The sequence below is a fragment of the Oculina patagonica genome, chromosome 12 (genome assembly GCF_052425735.1).
Source record: "Oculina patagonica isolate OP01 chromosome 12, crgOcupat, whole genome shotgun sequence".
NCBI lineage: Eukaryota > Metazoa > Cnidaria > Anthozoa > Scleractinia > Oculinidae > Oculina > Oculina patagonica.
The window spans coordinates 2,306,577-2,312,976 of record NC_135769.1 but is presented as its reverse complement, the minus strand read 5'-3'; the positions used below and the strand labels follow the sequence as shown (position 1 = coordinate 2,312,976).

Here is a 6,400-nt window from a genome sequence, read left to right as displayed (position 1 = left end):
TACTTCTGGTTAAATATATTGATCCTGTAATTACGATAAAAATAACCGGCACGCATACATGCATGCACAGGCGATGACGCTTTACAATGATCCCAGAAATTGCATTTTTCTTATTCATTTTAATTTTTATTTGCCTTGACTACAAAGCGAACCTCCAATACATTACAAACCTACAGTATGATAAGATAAATACATTAAATCATTATGAACTTCGTCATTTAGCAACAGAAAGGCCCAGGATTGATTTCCACACCTAGTCGATACTGAAGATTGTGTGACATTTCCGTATTGAAATGGTCTGAAATGTAATGAAGTCAACACCGCTTACTAGAATCACTTCGATGCATTTATGCAACTTATCAAACAAAACATTTTAGATCAGCTAAATCAGCAATAGGGTAGAAGTTCTTTCTTAATTCTGGCTTCTCGTACAAATAGGAATACGGATACCGTCACTGTTTTGTTTTTAATGGCTTGAGATAAATACCCGAATAAATATTATCAAAAGCAGTAAAATGAAGATGGCGAGTCGCGAAGGGAAAAGAAAAGAAAATGAACTTAAACTTAAATACTATCGACAACAATGCACGTCAAAGCAAACAAAGATTTCAGATAGCTCCCCTTTGCAATCTAATCAAGATACTGCTGCCATCGGTCTCCCTTTTGGAAAGGTTTCAAAAGTTATGACACTAACCGGCCTTCACTTGTCAAATTCAACATCAGTCAACTTAGTCTGCCATCACGTATGCCGACTTCGAATACACGTATAACGGTAGAAAAGTTCTTTAAGCGAGCTCACAATTATCCAGTACATCATTCTCCCCTGAACCCAAAACTCTGTTTAACTGTACGTTAGAAATCAAACGCGTTTTGCATTGCCGATGGATGCTCTTAAAGTTGATTCAGTACTCATGACAATCGAAGATGGCGTACCGAAACTGAGGGTGCGTTTCTTTGGGAAAAATCCAAATCCGGATTCTTGATCCAAAAACGGATTTTGCGTTTCTTTACCTATATCCGAAAATGGATTAATCTCGGATCAATGATCTGAAGAATCCACACTTCGAGTGGATACATCAGATCATATCTGAATCCGGATTTTTAGGATTCATGATCCGTGCGTTTCTTTGGGAAAGGATTCGAAAAAAGTACCTTGGCCCAGCGGTCTTTGCTGTGAAAATACAGGTTCGCTCTTTGTAAACACTGCCATACGGAAAGTTTTAGGCGGTTATTTCGATCAAAGAACAAAAATATTTCACGATAAAAGGAAACGGTAGCTTCAGGTAGGTATGTAGTATCATTTTAAACGGGATACAGGTTTTCTAGAACAGCCACTGTGTGCCTACGGAAGTTGTATCCTTTTGAAATTGTCACGAGCGAAATTTGCACTGATCATTTCGCAATCATTTTCGCTCTCAGATGCTTTCTCGCCACATTGTGCTTAACGCTAAAGAAGATCTACTTCGACGTGTGGTTTTTGTAAAAGATTTTGTATGCTTAAATTATTTTAGCTAGGATACATTCGACGAAAAATAAATTTGTGCTGATATTTTATGTTCTGTGCGAAATGTGTTGACGGGGTTGTCATGGCAAAAAATCTGTTTTCGGATTCTTCGTTTCTTTGGGAGCAAAGAATCCGTGTGATCTGAGATCAATGATCCAATTTTGGATTTTCCCAAAGAAACGCACCCTGAGTAAACAACAAAGTAGCTAGTTCCCAGTGCTACTCGGTTGGAGTAATCGTCTGCCTCGTCCCCAGGCGCCGATTGGCCGGACGTTGAGGCGGTAAGGCGGGAAAACAGGGAGCGCGGGGATTGATGGCTAGTCCCACAACACCAAGCGAACCGTGCACGATCAAGGACGAGGACGCCTGGGGACGAGGCAGAGTAATCGTAACATTGCCCGTCCAACACGGGCCACAGCATATAGGCGCCACCGCCTAAAAAGGAAATAAAGTAAGGATTTTAACCTTAAAAAACGTCGACAACTTTGCCGACGTTCCTCATCATTAACAACAGCTTAATTCTGAAGGATGTGGGTTTGTCGGAGTAGTAGCTTCACGGGGACCCTCGATCAAATAAGTTCGGTTTAGTTCCCCATTCCCCCCCCCCCCCCCCACGCCTCTTCGTCGCAACTTTACCATGTACAATGTATCAGTTATTCGGGATGAAATTCACCTAAGCGTGAAAACTGAAACTTTTCGCCCAAATTCAACTTCGTCCACCTAAAACCTAATAAATTAAACACGCGTTCTTTCTTGCATTACTTGTATGATCCGGCTTAATAAACATTTACGATTTTATTTCACGTCTAGTTCGCCATATTTATATTTCAACTCTCTTCTCGTTGTTGGAAATAATGGACAAAAAAAACACGCTCTTGTGTTTGATATATTACCTAAAGTTACTTCCATGGAGGCAGAAGGATTGAATGAATATTTACTTGTCAAATAAACGGCTTTTCGTAAAGCGAATTTCCTTTCCAGCCCCGTTTCCAGGGATAACGCCGGATTGCTGTCTGTAGTTTGTAATATTCTGTGTGAAAATAAAATAGGCTTTATTTTGCAATGCAAAGAACGGCCAGAGTATGTTCTCGATATTAAAGGCTTGAATGATTTACGTGGAACATGTACCGAATATATTTGTCTTACCCCCAACCGACAAGCGTAAAAGTTGCGCTTCTTCCACGAAAGAAGGTAGGGGACTTCCCTGTCGTCATTTTGTCAACTCTGTTCCTCACTGGGGTACTGAAGGGTGCAGACTCGTACCCAGTCGTTACTCTTTTTTCGTTTTGGCTACGTTCGAAGAGGATGATGGGAAGGAGGTAGAAAGAATAACGACTGGCAGAAAACGAATCCAAGATGGCGGCCGATTTTTCTGCTAAAAACAATGCACTTGAAGAAAAGCCATTTCTCCGCTGTTTTTTTAGCTCGTAATCTTCCTTGACGGCATGCTAATTGCTCCGACAGTGTTTCCTGTTATTCTCTTGATGGATCGTCTACTATTGTCGGGTTAGTCACAATTCTCATAGAGCAAAGGACACAAATTCCAGATTCAATACGATTCCACTGCAACGATAGGATCTAATTTGCAATGCTGCTTAGCAACTCAAGCAGCTAAACTCTATGGCACATACCTGTAACACAAGGGTTATTTACAAGCTTACGAGAAAGGTAGAAAGCCACAGATAATTATTGTTGACTCGTTGTCAGTGTTTGTAAAGTTCAATGTATGGTTTACACGAGTCTAACAGTACTGATGAAATTGTCGTGGAATCTTTTTACGTGAAGTTGGTAAGCTTATGTGTAGCTATTAAAAGAGGTACTTCTGTATACTGGTCTTTATGCTTTTGCTTGTATATACATATACTATGAAAACAGGATTTCAACTTGTGAAGATTTCAAGCTATCAGCACACAAATTCCACAATATACATGTAAAGGTCATTCATAGGCTTATTTATATATATTTACCACATAACAGAACTGTGGGTGTGCCCTACCTAAACAATTCGTGTTGGTGTAGAACTTGATATGATTACTTATCTAGAAGCTTGGGTTCAATTTCAAAACAAGTACATTACGGTTTTGTGCACCTTTCTGCTCTAAATAATCATGAGATGGCTTATAATTAAACCATATTGTGGAAACATGTGTTCTTGAAATCCATGTTCCATAATATCCTAGCCAATCAATTTATATAATCTTCATGAAGAGGATGATTTTACTGTTAAGCATGCAAGTGTCTATTGTGAAATTCTATAGTTTTCCACAATATTTGTAATTATTTTTGTTTTTAGCTTCCATTGATAACATGCATGCTAACAAGCATGGCAATTGTCTCTGAACATTATTAGAGTTATTTTAATTCATTACATTAATTCATCAGTTAATATTCATTACAAGCAATTTCTGTGGAAAAATCAAATTCCTAAAATAGTAATTTCCCTTGCCCATAATTATGAACCCCACTCTACACCAGTTATAGTAACTTTTTCACTTTGTCAACTTGTTCTCATTTACTAACATACAGTAATATTATCAGTAACAATATTATACAGGTACTGTAATGTGTATCACAAAAGCCTTTGGCTTGGGAATAGACAAAAAGGACATAAGATTTGTCATCCATCTTACTATCCCTGAAATTATCCATGGAGGATTACTTCCAGAAAGCAGGTCGAGATGGTATGCCCTGAACATGTATTCTCTTCTAAGGTTTGAGGACAGATCAAGTATCCTAAACTCTATAACCAGAACAACAGACTTGGACCAAAAATGTCTTCAGAAGCAGTTGTTAAATAGTATTGTGAAATACTGCATGCTGAGCCATTGCTGTAGATCTGTCATACTATGATGGGGACAATGACACATCACAACCATGTGGCAATTTGTGTGATAATTGCCAGAATCTAAATCTATTGGTAGCTAAAGACTACTGAGCTAAGTGTGCAAGCAAGATGTACTAAACAAAAACTTCCAACGTGATATGGGCTGGGAAAGGCCAAGTTAAAATCAAACGAGCAAGCCATATGATTTTTTCAATTACTGATTGTCAGTGGATTTATGCAAGGGAACTTTAGTGATATGATCAGACAGAGAACACATCGATTTGCACCATTTTTAACACTGACCGAAAAAGCATACCAAGTCAGGAATGGATCAGGCACAGTTGTTTTAAGTTTATAATAAACAAGAAAGGAAATACTTATATATACCCAGTGGCGGATCCAGACCTTCAGCTAAGTGGGGCCCCGCTTGACTATGAATATTGAATTCTGCGAAGAAAATTCCGGCACTTCAAAGAAAATGCGCTATTTCCAAAAAAATAAGGGGGGGGGGGGGCGGCACTTTAAAGTGGATCCGCCACTGATACCTGTAAAATAGAGAGCAAACAATACACCAGTGAAATGAAAAGCTAACAAGAAAGTGCTAAAGTTCGTCAATTCTTTGTTTCCTATTGTCTACAGTGTAGTAGTACATGTAATTAAGACTAACTTTTTCTCAGGTATATTGTTTGTACTCAGCCATAACATTAGGAAACTTGACAACAGGTATGAGATTGACAAAATTCTCTTATGCAATTTGACTTTATTGTTTTAGCCATACAATACACTGGAGATGCTGAGAGCCTCTACTATAATATGCAAATCACTACTGATTAAAAGTGGTATCACTTTCTGTCATATCAAAGACATCAAAAGTATCCAAAAAATTCAAAATTTTGTCTGTCCACATGAAAAAAAAAAAAAAAAAAAAGATTGTGACAAAACTGTAGTAGTGCATTCCCCTTTGTATAAATACCACTACTATCTAACTAACAAAAATTGCATAGAAAAGTTAACCAACATAATTTTCTAAGTTCTAGATAGGACTTGTTTCACAGAATTTGGGAGAATGTAATAAACAACAAAAAAGTTTCAAAAGCTATATATATAACATACAGGGAGAATTTTCAGCTTATTTTTAGAATTTTCACAAGGCATATACAACTAATAAGACCATGTGACAACCTGTCTTAATGCAGTTTAATGCATTGACAAATCATTTTTGAGATTTTTGAAAATATTCCTTATGCAGAGAAAATTTTGGTTCCAATAATAACTATGACTAGTCATATTAAAAGAGCACAAAATAATTGTAATGAAACAGTCTTTACTGGTCACATACAAAATGATGTACAATTACAAATTAGTAGGTAGTAGGCTTGGTGGACTTGAAGCCTTCGTATTGTGAGCTGTATATGTTGTAAGAGAGTTCTTCTACTTGATTCTGAGTGTTCGTCAGGTCTATCATCGTCTGAGAATATCAATATAGACTGGAATTTACAGAATGATCACACTGAAAACATAACCTATTTCAAAATACATGTAAATACATGCCCACTTACCCTCTAAATTCAGCTTGTGGAAAGATAGATCCAAACTCTCGACGTTAACTGTCAGCTGTATCCGCCATCTTGAATGGCAGACTTAGAAAATGTTGTATTAATTCAACAAATACGAGCTGTATAACGTCGAAACTTCATATTTAGTCTTGAATATACTACTCAAGAAGAAACAAGTCTAAAAAGTCCCACAAATCGGCTGTATATTGATGCTTGCAAGAAATGTCGAATTTGTGCAAGAAAATTTTGGTTTTCTGCCAGTCGCTTCGCAAAATAAGTTCGTCCTTCCCTTGATGCCTTGCGTGCCGCTCAAAAAGCAAGAGAAGCGACTGGGTACGAGTCTGTGAAGGGTGTACATTAACATTCACACCAAAATACGGAGGTTTCTTGCCGTAGGGAACGCAAAAATTGAATAAAGTCAGTGAAAGCTTATAGAAAATTGTGTTTTTTGTCTTTGATAGTACATAATTATTTAAAAGAACAACAGAAACGACTTATGTAAAAAAAGCTCCTTCA

General features: G+C 37.5%; 1 long non-coding RNA gene across 1 annotated transcript; it reads right to left on the bottom strand.

Moving 5' to 3' along the window:
- Positions 1–5,126: 5,126 nt before the first annotated feature.
- Positions 5,127–6,176, bottom strand: LOC144631972 (uncharacterized). Its single transcript, XR_013566831.1, has 2 exons — positions 5,888–6,176; positions 5,127–5,796 (listed from the first exon to the last, which is right to left on the bottom strand). It is a non-coding gene; the product is annotated as an uncharacterized LOC144631972 (long non-coding RNA).
- Between the last annotated feature and the right edge of the window lie 224 nt (positions 6,177–6,400).